General features: G+C 44.9%; 1 long non-coding RNA gene across 4 annotated transcripts in view; it reads right to left on the bottom strand.

Annotated features, from left to right (window-relative positions):
- Positions 1-16,381, bottom strand: part of LOC142063708 (uncharacterized) — a 47,351-nt gene that overhangs the window by 11,069 nt on the left and 19,901 nt on the right. For 3 of the 4 annotated variants that reach the window (XR_012662839.1, XR_012662838.1, XR_012662841.1), the window contains one exon: positions 6,909-15,023. This is a non-coding gene — a long non-coding RNA (uncharacterized LOC142063708). Of the gene's footprint in view, positions 1-6,908; positions 15,024-16,381 lie in introns of those variants that run through there. The other variant, XR_012662840.1, reaches the window with a different exon arrangement.

Here is a 16,381-nt window from a genome sequence, read left to right as displayed (position 1 = left end):
AAAACGAATGCATATCCTGCTTGATTACAGCTGAAAATTTCAGGTAGGCCCAGGTTGAATGCACCTAAATGGCTCCCTGATCTCGGGGGAAGCAGAAAGCTGATAACTCGATACTGAATATCACGAGGGAGCCGGAGGAAAAGGCAGAATTAGAGTCACAAGGAGCCAAAAGAAAAGGAGAATATCTAACATGCTGAACTAGTTTTTCCACAAATATGTTTTTATAGATCTGAAGAGTTTCTAATTTGTTTGGGTTTTGCTATTTTTCACTAAGAGCATCTTTCATGCCGCCTTTTCTGAACCATATATCTACTTCGCGTTCACCGGCAAAGGAAATATTTTCCTTTGCCATCTCATGTAAAGTATGCGCAGGGTATTTTGTGCAAGTGGCTTTTTGGCAGGGCTCTGAATACGCAGAAATGGTCTATTTCCTTTTGATTTGCAAACCAGAATTTATTCTGCTGCTATTGACATGAATGGGTGTACGTGTCTGCCATGTCTGTTGTACTCTGTGCGTTATTTCCTATCAGCATTTCACAGAGGCAAAAGCAGGGTGTAACACACGATTCAGAAGAAACTCGGGATGAGAGGGAGGGAATGATAATAATAATGAACGATCAAAAATGAAAGCTTGTTTCAACGCTTATTTAAAGTAGCCCAAAGTTCTGTGCGATGGTCATGTAGATATAAATCAAAAGTAGCCCCGGTGAAAAAATAAATGTGATGGGAGGAGAAGGGGACCCTATGGAGAGCAGTAATGCAGAATTTATCAGAGAAAAACTATATCGAGATGGTTTTTTTCAGCTTAAACCCCAGCGTTCCCAGTTTTGCTGGTGCAATTTTGGAGCGGCTCATCTGGTGTTGATGGAGCGCTCTGGATTTGCACTGGCATAAGCAAGTGCTACACCTGGCTCCTGACATCCAGGGCGGCAGTGCTGGGACGCAACGTGAGCCCACACCGTCGCCCCAGCCTCCAGAGCGGCCGTGACCAGCCCCTCCACAGCCAAATCACACCTAGATTTGAGGTCGACAAAAAGCCACCATGGATATGGGGGTGGCCAGGAAGGAGGGGCCATTGCAAGTTCCTTTCTCAGCTCCTTCATCTCTCTTATCTTGAACTCAGAGAAACTTTCAGTTTCTCAGCTGACACTTTCACATGAGAATGTGGAATATTTAAATCCTCGTCTGAATAATAAATAAAAACAAATCCCCATAAGTTATCCGGAGCAGCTTACAACAGCAGGCTACACAGCTTGCTGTGCTGTACCTTGCGCACATACAAACGTTTAAATTGGCATCTTATATACTTTGTTACACTAAGCGTTACCAGCATTTTCTCTAAAAACATATAAAATTCAGTTACTGAAATGTATTTTCCTATTCATTGCCCACATCATAAGGTTGACCCACATAATTTTAAGCAAGAAGCTGAAATCTTAACCAAACTCCAGAGAGATTGCGTGCGATATTGTTTTAACTGTTTGCTGAACTCTTTCTATTATTATTTGTCCTTAATTTTGGTGAAATAAAGTGAATAAATAATCACGTTTCACCTGGGAATATTACATTCTAACAATGAGTTTTTAGCAATGAAACTATTTTTTCGGGAGGGATGAGGGAGAAATCTGAGTCTGAGAGCAAGGTCTGCAGGTTGTCTACATGTTTAAAATATTAATCAGTTGGCAACCTTTCTCCCCTGGAACAAAAAAAAAACCGAAGAAGAAAAAAAAAGACACGTTTCATAGAGCCAATAACACTCACAACTTGAGAAACCGTAAGATGATCCTTTCCTCAGAAAAATCCATCACCAGTTTAACTCCTAAAACAGAGTTAGTTCTCAGGATTGGTTTTTTTTTAAACAAATGAAAAAGCTGCTCGTTTCTTAAAAGTAAGAACCGGCTGAGGCTAATGATGAGTTTCTGTCATAACCGCAGCAAGCTGTCATCAACAAGGAATTGCAGCTACGACCTCGCGTTGGCAGAACTCTTGGGAAGTACAGCAAGAGAGTAAAACCTTCCACGTCAAGCTTCTGCAGATGGTGCAGATTTATGCTATTAGGCTCCAATATAACGCACTTTCACCTATTTTTATATTAAAAAAAGCTATTATTAATAGTCTCCTTGGCATTTACCACTGCGATTTGCCTTCTGAAACGATGACTCTGACTGAAGTTTTTAACACCCTGAATAAACTAAAACCTTTATGCTTCAAGAACATCAAAGCTGTTTGTAAGGAGCTTGCCCTTCCTTCTTGCCTTTCCTTCTTGCAGAGAAAGCCTGAATGCACCATCATCTTCTACCTTCAAATACGACACACAGATCTATTTTTAAGCCTCTATTTTCAGATGCAGAAATAAACATTTTCCTTATTGGTGCCCTTTTTCTTTTTCTTTTTTTTTTTTTTTTTTACTATTATGGGAAAAAACGCCTGATATTACGTTCCCTTCATTCTCAGCACTCCCAGCCGACGTGTTGTTGTTCCTACTGGAGACACTGGGAACTCTGAACGTGCGATGAGAGAACATCAAGCCCCAAGTTCAGTCTCCCTCCGCCTTCCCGAGATAACAAATTGGGTTTTGGCACAACACTTAGTCCTTCAACAGTCGCTGTGTTACAGCTGCCGCTGTTTTGTAAACCATCAATTTTGTATTTCTTTCGCTTATAAGAATGAAAACTGGACCCTCAAAACCCTTTGTAATTCAGTCTAACAGCCACGAAAATACAAATATTTCCATAATCTGAGTGTGAATTAGAAGTCAAATTACTTTATGGATTTATTTATATTTGTACACAAGGGACTTCATCAAAACAGGCCTCAAGAGCTGAAAAACAATTTTTTTCTTAAGCACAGCTTTTCTCTTTCAGTGTTAGGTTAACAGGTTCAACTTTGTGATACCGTAAAGCCAAAAGGGGAAAAGGAACTGTACTCTGTCAATTTAATGAATTCACTACTTGTGGTACAAGGCATCGAAATGCATGTGGAAGAAGCGTGAACACGTTACAACACCGTTTCAGTGAAAATGCTCTTCTCGGAGCCGTCGGGGCAAGCGTGTTGGTGAGATCTGCACGTGGCTGCACCGCACATCCATTCATTACAACCCGGTGGTGACGCACCCAACAGCGCTTGGTCCCGCCGCCGCAGGGACTGAGCAGTCCGGGTATTTTCCCCTTCTCTACTGCACAACGGCGATACGATTTTAATCATGGCTTTATGGGGAGTTTGCTTCTTTTTTTTTGTCGATAGCTGGCCTTTCACGTTTGGAGGAATCTAGTCATTTTACTGATTAAAATTTGGGATTCCAAAAAAAAATAGTGACCTTTTGATGCAGTCTACAAAGTACTCCCACTAAACAGGCAATAAGTGAATCTAATAGACACCCCAACCCACGCCAAGTCCCATAAAATCAGGGTGTGAAGCATAAGGGAGAGAGGGATTCATATTAATAATTCATTCGAAGCAACCCCCTGGAGCAGTTTTACTATGATATGCTATGCAGAATGCTTCAACACACTAATTAATATTTTCAAAGTGTTCCACGAGCCCCTTTTAAAAGCACTTTTGCCATTCATTGAGCATTCTGCATTTTATAAGGGAAAGATCAGTTCTGCCCCCCAAACCAGCTGAAGAACTGCCCTCTTCAACCGAGACTTGCGGAGCAGAGGAAAGCTTTGCAAACACCAACACATGCAGCAAACATTTCACATCCGCCAGATTAATAGCCTGTGGATTTTTGCTCCTCAAATCCAAAATTAACTGGAATAAATTATGCTCCCTTTGCAATACGCGCGACCAAGAGCGCAGGTGACCTCAAGAGTTATCTGGCAATTGCAGTGACGAGTCCCTGCCGCATTCCCCTTTCTAGCTAACGTGGAAAGGAAAGCACTGTAAATAACTTGGTATTGAGACAACGCTAACTCCTTATGCACGTCTACTGCTTCTTGCACTAAGTTAGAGCATATCTACTACGTATTTACAAACCAGCACGATTTCTTACTCCAATTAACAGGAAAATATAGTAAGGTTGTATTCAGTGATGAAAAAAGTGGAGTTTTTATGAGTAATGGACTTAACCTAGTATTCGCACATCAGTAGACAAAATACCTGTAGCAGTACCTCACCATAGGTGTCTCCATCATAATTCTATTAAATGAACTGTACCACTTAAAAAAAAGGAGCCAGGGATGACGCATGACCTGCTCATGCCCCAAAATCATAACAAGAGGATTTCTTTAGTAAAAATGAGGCAGAAGACGCCATGTGAGTGAACTCTGCCCAAATGATTGTTTCCTGGTTTGTACAAATAATCTCTTGCCTAATTAAGTGCTAAGGAATTCAACAAGCCAATTATTTTTAACCTCTGGTGTGCTGTGGAATGAGTTGTAAAGGGGGGGGGGGGGGGGATGTTCTAAAAAAATGACCCAGGACTAAGTTTCAGCAAAAATCGACTGGTTTTAGATGGAAAAGATAAAGGATTAAGCTGCCTGCGATACCCAGGAGTGTGGTCCAAACATACACAAGTCTCCCACACCCATCTAAAATACAGGTCCTCCTTGTCCTCTGAAGATCCAGTTTTTGCAGGCTATCTGCACGGGGCTCACTGTATCTCGTTCTGGGGCGGTTGTCAGGATTTGACCCAAAAAAGGTGCTGTCAGCCAGCTGCTAATACAGATTGCACGTTAAACTATCCTGACATTTATGGAAAAGCAAAAAAAATAAGATCATCCCCCATGTAGATGGATTAGCTGCTGCTCAACGGGCTCCGCAGACATGCGGCAATAAGCAGTGGAGGGACTGTGTTTCTCCACACAAATCTACAGTACTTCTGCCAATGCAAATATTAATAATCAAGATAATCGTGTTGATTTTGGACACTCCCTTGAGAATGCCCTCTAACCCCAGCTTGGCAATTTTCGAAAGACGTAATCTAGCACGGCTCTGAAACCTCCGCCTCCCCAACCACTCTCAAAAGGGCTGCCGTGGGTGCTCGGCGACGGTGAGAACAGGACCCCGCAGCCCACAAACACCTGGGAAGCGGCAGAAAGAGTCAACAAGCAGCCAAGGGCAGGCAGGGGCTGGGAACCGTTGCTCCCGGCTCCTGCCCTGCCCCAGGCCACCTTGCACCCAAATCCCCAGCTCGGCTGCCCCCGCCGCCCCGCTATTCACCAATACACCAGACACCCCAGCAACAGGGGAGGATGCCTTCTGCCTGCAGAGACCCCAGTCCAGTACCAGCCCCTACCCTAATGCGCCAGCACCTTTAGGAGGTGCGTTACACTGGCACCTTTAGGGTGTGCGTTACACCCGCACCTTTAGGGTGTGCGTTACGCCGGCACCTGAGCAGCATCCCCGCAAGGGGCTCGTTTGGTGTGCAGGGTGCCAGAAATTTGTCCTTTTTGCAACACGCGCTTCGGCCGCCCTTGATTTTGCGGCGCAGTGACCCCTCGCTACTCAGTTTTTAATAAGGGGTCGTGCAGAGTTTTGCAAGATTAAATCCGACCCCGGCAGCATGGGCTGGTTGATGTGAGGATGGCTGACGCGGGGGTGGGGGGGGGGCTGTGCCCAACGTCCTCAGAGCTTCGCTCCTGGTTCAGCTGGGGCCCTGCCTGGTGATGATATGGCCTTTTTTTATTTGCATCCGTGAAAAGGTGATGTGAAACTCTTCTCCCTTGAAAAATGGGCTGGCATACGCCGCCCTAGCAGGAGCGGTGGCATTAAGTGCTGGTGGTCAAGACCTGATGGAGAAGTTTGAAGCTCTGTATCCAATAGGTAGATGATACCTTCAGGTGAAGAAGGGAACAAAGGAGCAAGGTCTTGTTTTTTCCCTGCTAGGAAAACATATCAGGTCAGCGACCTGTACACAAATCCAGGGCAAGATGCTGCTTGTGCAACCACCATGTACCACGGGGCCGCAGACCCAGAAAATCCTTCCAGACCCCTGACCGCAGTACCCAAACCCACCTGGCAGGCAGGGAGAAAGGAGCAGAAATTACTTCCACGGCTGCGCTGGTGTGCAGTGATTTGCTGACTTTTCCAACAGGCACACACATACCTCCCAGACAGGGCGATGCAGCCGTCGGAATAACTGCACTGAGCAGGACAGGATCTGCCCCCACCCCCCCAACCCTCTTCCCCTCCTACACGCACTTTAATATGGAGTAAATTTAGCGCTCCTAGAAGTTGCCAGATTGATAGCAATGAACCCTTGTTTTTAAAAAACACTTAATAGCTAAAACTCTTCAAGAAAACAACCCGCACTCCTGACTTTTGTACAGCTGAGGCTGCGCAGAATAAGCAACAAAACAATAAATATGACCTTTTTCCCCCATAAATGTCCAAACACAAGCCTGCTCTTGGGCTGCAGTGTTTGCGGCCTTCTTGCCATGCAGAAGGGCTTTTTTTTTTAACAGTTTTTTTTGGTGCATCTAAAATAGTATTTCCAGCTGCTCTCCATTGCCCTTCAGCCGCCCAAGGGACTGAGCGCTCTCCCTTCCTGCAAAACGGGGAGCACAGCGGGTGCCCCAAGTGCTGGCGGCTCTTGGGGTGCAGCCCACAAGGTCACGGGCGTGGGGTGGGCTGGGGACAACCCGGGCCATTCAGATTTCAAGGGGGACGCCAAGTTGTGTGTGCTGTGTGTGTCCTCCCTCCCCAACTCCTCCTTTACTTTTGGCAGGGAAAAAATAAATAGGTTTCACATTAAATGCCGAGAGTTAGACGAAATTGTTCGAAAGCTTAAGAGTGCCATCGTGTGGATAAGGGACTCGGTGTCCCCGCTCCGTGGGCCCGGGATGGGAGCGGGGTTTGGTGGTGCCCCCGCAGCCCCACGCCCCGGCCGGCCAGACCCCCCGGCTCAGCGCGGTCCTCGGCCGGGGCCGGCACACAGGCTCCCCAAAAAAGCCACAGGTGAGGGATTCAAACCCCGGCCGCCCCAACGCGGGGGTATTTCACTTGCAAAAAAATACCACTCCTCGGTTTTCTCAGTATCCCTACACGGAGCATCTCAGGGGCGGTGGGATTTGGTAGGAGGCAAAAATCTGACCAGGCGCCAGACAACGGCAGCCAGAGCACGGGATAAACCTTCCGAAATGCCCAAGTGACTCGTGAGCACCAATCCCGGCAGCTTCCAAGGGAGCCTGGCAGCCCAGAAAAGGCAGAAATGGTTTGGAAGCCTCTTCTTCCCCCACCAAAAATAGTTATCTTTAATTTCCTAATGCCTCTATTTTGGGACCTCACTGACTCACCCGCTCCGGACTTGCAATACTCTTCCCCTTCTTTATTTTTTTTATAATTTTTTTAAAAATCATCGTTATTTTTTATTATCATTGCACTTTATTACTGGTTTAACCTTTTCCCTTTTTTGTTTATAGAACACACTTTGTCCTGGCACAAATCACATGAAGCTAAATAAACCATGTTACAGGGAAGCAAGAAGAAAATAAATGTCTTCATTCTGAAGCCATTTCCTTTGTGCTTTTGGACTCCACGGCTATTTGTATCTTGGAGTTTCACATTTTACTTGCTTTTAATCACCAAATTAAAAAAAAATAAAAAGATTAACTGCTATTTGTGCCTGTGGTTTAGTAGTATGCAAAAGATTATATTTCTAATATTAAAAAACTCTAAGGTTTTAAATTTCATATATCTTTCAGTAAAAAATGGAAACAACTAATTTCCTAAAGCCGGCTACAGTTTCACAAAAAAACAACAGGTAAGGATATTTTTTTTTCTTCAGATTCGAATGGAATGGGCAGGCAAAGACATTTCCCTTTTTGTTAAAGCGACCGATGTTAATTACTGAACTACTGCCACCAAGCTATTTAAAGGCATGGGACTGATCCTTCTCTGAACTTGATGGCCTAATTCCTTCTCAGCGCAGTAGGTCTGGGCTAAATATCTGGGGGGGGGGTTTGTCAGATGTTTTTAAGCCAGGTCCATTGAAGTCAATGGAGTGACTCACGCTGCCTTGACGAGGGTGGCATCAAGCCCCCAGAGAACATCATCTCCTTACATATCCATTATTAAACAATTCAGACCCCAAATTTGACCTGCCTGCCTTGAAACCGTTATGCTCTGCTAAAGAGCAGCCTCCGGATCCCAAGGATTTGCTTCTTTTTTAAAGAACTTCTGAATTCAGACACCGCAGGGTTGGGGGTGGGGGGAGGAGGGCGGGATTGATACTCTTACCATAAAAAACCCCAAAGCCACACTCAGGAAAAAAAAATAAAAAAGCAGCATTTTACCCAAAATGCTTTCTAGGAGCTGGCGGGGGCTTATGCTCCCGAGTGTGAGACAGCAGCTCCACGGCTCCCCGCCGCTCGCCTTCGTTGCCAGGGCAGGTTAGGCGAGTGGACCTGGCTATTGCAATAAGATGAAGCAAAACAGAAAGTGAGAATATCAGGGTAGAAAACTGCATCTAATTTGTTTTAAATTCACAGAAGTCTTAATCTTTTGGGACGTATTTTTACTTTACATATTTGTTAATGCGAAATGTTCTCGTTGCCAAATATGCTTAATATGCAAGCGGAAACCGATTCTGCTTTCACCTCCTTACTCTTCTTAAACCAAAAATAAATCTGCTTTTGCATTGCACAGATTTCCCTCAAACACCCATCCTTTAAAATGCCAGCTGAGAAAGTATAAGCACAAATGCCACCGGGAGGGTGGGATTTTCCTTTGTTGTAAAATATGTTGTGTCAGAAAATTCCTGCTTTTCTAACCAGATATTGTTGTGGGTTTGGGAGAAACAGTACAAAGCTTTTAACGCAGGGCACATTTATTTCGAGTGTTAAATCTCAGCAACTGAAAGTGGCTCTTATAAACTTCATTTTAAAAGCAGACTAGATGCGGGCTATTACAGCCCTGAAATTGAATAATTCATATTATTTGCGATCATTTAGGAAAGCTGCTGAATGCGAACGAATAAATATTTTGAAAAGTACTGAAATCTGTCCTTCAACAACAGGGGAAAAGAGACGTGCCAGCAGCGAGGAAGAAAAGCATCTCTCCGTCAAACAAACGCGTTCTGCCGCGCAGGATTACGTAGGAGTAAAGGACCGGTTTAAAGATCATCTGCCCGGTTCTGCCAAGGAAAAAGTCTGGTAGAAAAATCCTCTCCGGATGGTCATAAATGAGTCTCCCCCGCCCTCGGAGGGCCTAAATCAAACAGGGAAAAGCCCAAACGGGGGAAAAGGCTTCCCCCAGGAAAAGCAGCACCCTGACGAAAACGTCCCAGCGACCCCCCCGAGTACAGCTTTAGCTGCACAGACCAGTCCAAAGCTCAAAGCTATTTAGGGTCTGGAACAAGCCCTCTCTAATAGGCATTACTTCTATTACTGCCTTTGTCATCAGTCATATGATGGTAATAAAATTTGTAACTGTTTCACTTACACTAGCGCTGCGATTTACCTAGTCTAATAGACAATGCAAATGCTAAAAGGCACATATACATCTTCATTATATAAGCTGGTGCCTGAGTCATTTTCCTCCAGAGACAGTTTTATTCATTTTTATACAATTTGCCTACTGTACAGTGCAGATGGTTTCTATTAAGTAAAATATCTGTTTGCTTCCAAATTTTTAGTTTTCATGATTAAATTACTTTAAAATGATGGTACATTGTATTATCCTCTTTCATGACTTAATTTAGTTGCAATAGCACAAGTATAAACTCTAAAACCCTGTTTCATCCACTCAGAAAATGGGTATTTTGACCACATGCTGAGGATTTCTTGGGTCTGTTTTAAGCGTGCTGCAGTATTTTCCCGTAAGCCTCAACTATGAGAATTATTTACTCAATATATATCTTAACAAAGGATTGAAACAAAAGCATTGGACAATACGACGGAAAAAGGAATTAAAAAATTGCGGAATTATTTTTGGGCTGCGGGAAACCCGCCGCTCATTAGCTGGCGAGCATGTGGTGCGAGGCAAGGCCACGGCAGAGGCAGGGCGGCGCGGCGCCACGTCCATAGCTGTGCTGCCATCGGGTGGATGGCTGGGAAAGCTGCACGCTCCCACCGCCCTGCGCAAGCCGGGTTTTGCAGGGACCACCAGCTCCCAGGCCGGCCCTGCGGCCACCCCATGGCCCTGCGGCCACCCCATGGCCCTGCGGACACCCCATGGCCCTGCGGCCACCCCATGGCCCTGCGAGCGGGGACGCCTCCTCCTGCAGCAAGAATAGGCATCTTCCTCAGCTCATCCATTCGCTCACGCGAATAACAACGTCCTGGGGTCGCGTCTTGCTGTCAAGGCGTTCCCAGGACAAGGTCCTGCGTGAGTCTTTACTGAGTAGGTGACAATCGCTCGCAGCCAGGTACCACTGTGCCTCAGCAGACGTCGCTGCCCACCACCGGGGTTTCTGCCAGGTCTCCCGAGCCCCTCCGCTCCCCCGCTAACACAAGACCAGGTTCCTGTGCCCGTACAGCGGCCCGGGGCTTTGCACAGGGCCACCCCACGTGTGCACGTTTACCACGACCTTTTCCATGGTGAAATCCTGCTGGGGCACGCAGAAAGTGAAGCACCAGCTCCTGTCACACGGTGCTACATAAAAAGCAACTCTGGGGTGTAACTCTGCCATGTTTCGCTGCTTTTGAAATTCATAGAGGTGGAAAGAGGTGTAAGAGCCTGACTGTGGGGTGGGGAGGGGGAAACGCCATGCCCTGCCAAGGGTCGGCTCCCTTGGCAAGTACCCCTGCGCTGACTTTGGGGGCAGCAGAAAACCCCCTGGCATGAAAGGCTGGCACAAAGAAACAAATAAAGACAAACTACAGGTGTCTCTTAGCCAGTCCTTGATGCCAAATGTGAGCTAAAAAGGAGCTGACAAAGCTTTTAGACTTTTGTGGAGCTTTACTAGATGCCGGCAACACAAGCAAGGCAAACTGGTCAGGGAGGGAGTGAGCCAGTGCCACGATCTGCCGTGGCAATAGAAGTTCCCTCCCAGCGACTGGAGGAGAGGAGCAAATCCTAAACAAGTGGCAAGCCCCAGGAAAGCTGATACAGTTCTGGTGGCTCGCGCAAACAGTAGCATAATCCCTTTCTGTTCTCTTCCCAAACCAAAAAGAGAGCTTGTTGTGTCTGCCAGAACATACAAATCTTCTGGAGGAAGATAAGAGAAAGAAACATACATCTGTAGCAAGTCTCCACAACGTCAAGTAAAAATCCATTATCAGTCCAGATAATCTACTGGCAATGGCAACTCATACCCATAAATCAGACAAAGCAAAATATTGCTTTCATATCCATTTGAGATGTTCAGGGAAATAAGGATCTCGTCCCTTCAGCTGACACAAAAATTATCTTGTATATCAGAAAAGGCGGATTTTGAATGTCAGCAAAAATAAGAGCATCTGTTATGTTCAGCTTCTCCGCTGCCTTTGTCCTCAACAGCTGCCATCAGAGGGACATACAGCAAGCGTCTCACCACAAAACTTCTCCGAACGCCCGCTCTGCATCCCCAAACGCCACATGGAAGGAGATAGGAGCACCCTGGCTCCAGCAGCAGACCACTGGCTCAAAACACCAAGCGGCCAAAAATAGAACGTGCCGCAAAAGAGAAAAACTGGAAGTCAAACCCTTCACCTCTGCCTCCAAATTTGCAGGAAAGGTGGCTGGTAAGAATGCGCAGATGAGTCTGGGAAACGTGGTTGAACGCATACAGGAGAACGGAAAGCAACCACCACCGCAGATCATGACACAGGTTGTAATCTTACCGCTCTCTCACCTCTAAATTCAGAGATTTGTTGAAGACGGGAAGCAGGACATCAACATGTACAACATGCAGGGTATCACTGAAACGTACAACTCCTGGTTTTCCATCTGCCATCTCTCGACACGGTAAAGAAATTCCTCCTGCAACATATGAATGCTCTTCTATTTCACAGTTTTTTAATGGAAATCAAATAAAAACCCTCAAACTTCGAACTTATCAAAACCATCTTGAATAGTCTTTCAAAAGCCACTGTTTCTGATGGTTGCGCCAGCTGCACCTAATCATGCCAAATAATTCATTCGCAGTTATCCAGTGAGCTTCAGGAAGTAAGCAGAGCGACTGCAGTTCAAATCCATAGGATGATTATATGTGGTTGATAACATGGGGAAATGTGATTTCCAGCTGAAACAATACTGTGAACAAATTGCAGGTAACCAATTTAAGTAAAGCCAACATTTTTTTTTCAGAATTAAGTCCCACCATATGATAACCACAGAATGAAATCATTTCCTGACTCCTAACGCACAACCCCGTTCTCTGGCTACGTGGGATTTGTGCAAGTACAATACCCGAAATATGCAATTGTGAAGTTCCCAGAAGATGGATGATGTCACGGCTTCAACCAGTGCTCTGTGTGAACCACGTCACTGAAGAAGAGTGGACTGTGCTGGGCTGACACGCAGTTAGCCAGAAAAAGCGCTGACCTCAAATTATTCTGAAGACACCACTCCAAGATTTTCATTTTTGAGCTCCTGTGCTCTTTAGATTTCCATTAGCAATTTAATGCACTCCCAGGACAGGACAGAATTGCAATGCTTGTGAAGGTTTCTGGTCCCTAGAGTCAGCAGCAGTTTGAATTTTAAGTTCACCAGGAAGTTCTGAATGTACTGAAAAAATGGATTCTGCAGAATAAATGAAATATACTGAGGTGCCACAGCAAAAGTACTAAAGGAAATTAAGTGTTGAAACAGTGCTACAAAGCATAAACAAAATCAAAATCTTAATGCACAGATCTCTTGGAGAAATATCCAATAATTTCTTAGGGCAAGTGAAAGGGGAAGAAAGCAACACAGTAGTTGTAAAAGGCACGCTGATTTTCAGATAACAAGTAAAATTAAGATGAACAAAGGAATCAGGACTACAAAAAAAAAAATGTAGAGGGTGGAAGATGGTCATCCACCGGGTCTCAGCTCTTCCAGTAGCCCAACAGCACCAGTGTCCCTGGGTAAGGAACACCACAGAAACAAGACCTGTGAGTACAAACACTGACAGGCGGTTCATCTCGAAAATAAATGTCATACCTGCTCTGGAATCGATTTCTCTCTTAAATATAAGAGGACAGGACACAACCTGATGGCAAAAGGGAACACAGCTACCAAACAATCCGACCATGGGAAAGGGGTAACGCAAACACCCCTGTCATGGTCCTTCCCGCACATCGAGGGGACAGAGTCGCTCACAGAAAACCAAAACTGGAAAACTGGGATGGAAACAAGCTCTTACCCTGAAAGTGCGGTGGGCTTCTGAGCAGCTCTGAGTCCAAAAAGAACATAAGACAGAAAGACAGGATCCAGTCGAGCTTTCAATGAATGAAAACAAGACCAAAGCAGAAACGCTCCCTCCTGCTCTGTTCAAGGGACAGAGAACAGAATAATCGGCCAAGTGTTAGTGATGTAAAACGCAGTCGCACCAATAAAAGCTCTTACCAACAGAAACACTCTAAGCAAAGCTGCCTTCACGGTTGCTGTCGTTGCATTTGAAGTGGTTTTAATGCACAACAATTACTTGTACTTCAATGGCACAGGGAAGCGAAGGAGTGTTGGGATTCAATGCTCTTCATTTTCGATCACATCCGAGTGAAGGTCCTTCTTCTAATGAAGAAGGAGCACTTGTCCCAGAACACATTTCATTGCACAGACTCCCCGTGGCACTGTATTATCGTGATGATTTGGAGTAACAATGCTTAAATTAGAGTGTAAATGCAACATTTCTATTGCATAGCAGAAAAACTGAAGAACAGATGAAAAAGGAAAACTATTCTCTGTGTGGAAGAAAAAAGAAACACTTAAAAAATATTAGCAGCGTACACATTTTTACCCATACGAGTGCATTAATGTCCAACAACTAGCACTACTGCAAATGGCAAGGTAGCGAATTAATACTCAATTCAGAAAAATCCTTAGCCCATAATCTCAGCAGGACTATTCATGTGGCTTTGGGATCAAGTTCTTAAAGGGAAATCAAGTCTTTAACTTAAAGTACTGGAGTAGGAGTCAAGAAACATACTTTTCAGGCTCTGCTTCAACACAGCCCGTCGCTTACGCAGCCTGTGCATCGATTAAAACCTTGTAAAACAGTGCATCACTTCTGTGTTTGGAGATAAAACCTTAGAAGCACTGAGATGGTCCGAGATGGCTTTTAAAGCACCTGATATATGCAATTTTGATTGAAAGTACAACACAAATAGAAGCCGTTCGTAGATATTCACAGATCAAGGTCAGTAGACCACTAGACCTGTTCTGCCATCGCATCCAGAAAAGTAAATACACACCTTTGTTCTCTGAAGTTCATCCAGATTTGTACCTCCTGTAATCAAAACCGTGACTTTAGCTTCAGCCAGGTGGCCAGTCCAGCCTGCCTATTTTCTGTACCTTGTAGGGTAGCAGTCATTAACCTCATGATGGACTCACAGTTCCAACGGTAAAGAACTTGCCCCATCTGCTGAATATCTCGGGTTCTGGTAAAACAAGTGGATCCGTCCTGGCTGCCGACCAGCCAAGAAGTAGAAAGATTTATGAAAATTCTCAAGAAAACATTCCAAATGGCTGTAATAGAAAGGAAATCCATGCAACATCTGAATCGCAGAATTATTACCCAGCCACTCCTTACAGTATTACCAGGGTCCCTCCAGCAACTACATTATTTAATAGACCATTTAATAGACTACTATGAACCCAGTTGTCTTCATTACAGCAAACAGGCAAATGCAGGGATAATGGAGCTACTCTGCGAGTGGAACAACTGCTTGGAACAAAAGGTGAACCAACACACTGATAAATGGAGAAGCCTCGCAACTGGCAGAAGTGAGAATGCATTATACAGGCTGAAAACCAGAAAATTTCAGGTACTAAACAGCTTAATTCTTACAGTATCTTAGCAAGTGAAAATAAATAAATCAACAAATATGAATGGGAGGGGGAGGCATGTGGTGCTAATTACCCTATATATATATCACATTTTAAAATACTCACACAGAGGTTGAACATTTTTAGAGGGATGAGTCAAGATGCTGACTGTTTCTTAAGGACAACCCCAGCACCTACAAACAATCAAGATGGAGACAAGGTCTGGAATTTCACATCGTTCTTACAGAATACAGTGATTTAATGTTTGTAGGGTCTCGATTCAATTCCAAAACACAGAGCCACAGGGCGTCTGACCCAAGGAGGCACCGAACACAGGAAAGAACAGACACAAGCACGTTCAGCAGCACGCAGGAGTGCTCAGCACGTTACAGCACCAGTTCCTATATCAGCTCTACCCACGACGCTGCTGAGGCACTGCTGGCAGTGCTGGATTCAGCGGCTGGATGAAAACTCACGAGTGCAGCGCTGAACCGAAATACCACAATAAGGCAGGCAACCAGGGTAGGCGTAAAGCTGTTCTCCACGATGCAAAAACTTCAGGATTAAATAAAAAGGGGAGTCTCTTCAAACACTAAACATGTAGCACTTTTCACAGTGAGAATTTTGAAGAGCTGCTAGTTGAGAAAATACATACCAAAATACAAATTTACAAAGAATAACTTCCTCCTTCACAGTTTCCTGCACAGCTCAGCTTAAATAATGACTTAGCAAACAGCCCCAAGTTAGGAGCAGCTGCCCCTGAGCCTGAGTCTCAGAGTGGGAAGGCATTCCCTGCCTCCTCCTTGTGATAATACAGGAAAGCAGATTTGTCCCCTGCTTTGGGGCAATAGCACAATCCTCCGTGGCATCTATCAAGGTTGGAGAGCAGTGGGGAAGAGTGCCAGGGCTCCCGCAAGAGACCCCAGGAGGAGATATGAGGTATTATTTCTCTTCCCATTTACCCCCTTGGGCAGACAGGTCAGAGCTGTGACAGCCGTTCCTTGTGGCCTTCATGTTAACGCCGTTTTGCGTCCCGTACTCGAAAATCACATCCTGGGTATCTGTCACCGAAGGCGCCTGCAACGTTTCTGACACAGGTTTTTAACTAACCATTAACCAACCATTATAGTAGTTTTCCTGTTGTTTTTTTTTTCAGTGGTAGTACTTCGTAAGGCAAATTCAAGAGTACCTTAGTATTTTCTACACGTTAATGAAGCAAAATTAGTATTTTCTACACGTTAATGAAGCAAAATTCAGGGAACCTATAAAACTTACTTATTCCTACAACAAATCATGTAAGTTCTTTTTCCAGATCTAAAATATTCACATGCTTCAACTCCCAAGCTTTTCCAAGTCTGGGCGTGACTGCTGGGTCTAACTAGGATCTCTCCTTCAGGGTTTTGCTTTGAGGTTCAGTGTGGGTGCAGACCCGTGCCCAGATGTTCCCAGACTGCAGCCAGTGGGGACCCCACACTTGGGGCCAGAATCAGGTTTTGGTGGTGGTGGTGGTTTTAGAAATAGCATTTCAAAAGAATTCCAAGAAGTTAGGTTT

The sequence above is a fragment of the Phalacrocorax aristotelis genome, chromosome 12, assembly GCF_949628215.1.
Source record: "Phalacrocorax aristotelis chromosome 12, bGulAri2.1, whole genome shotgun sequence".
NCBI classification, from domain to species: Eukaryota; Metazoa; Chordata; class Aves; order Suliformes; family Phalacrocoracidae; genus Phalacrocorax; species Phalacrocorax aristotelis.
This window is presented reverse-complemented; position numbering and strand designations above follow the sequence as displayed.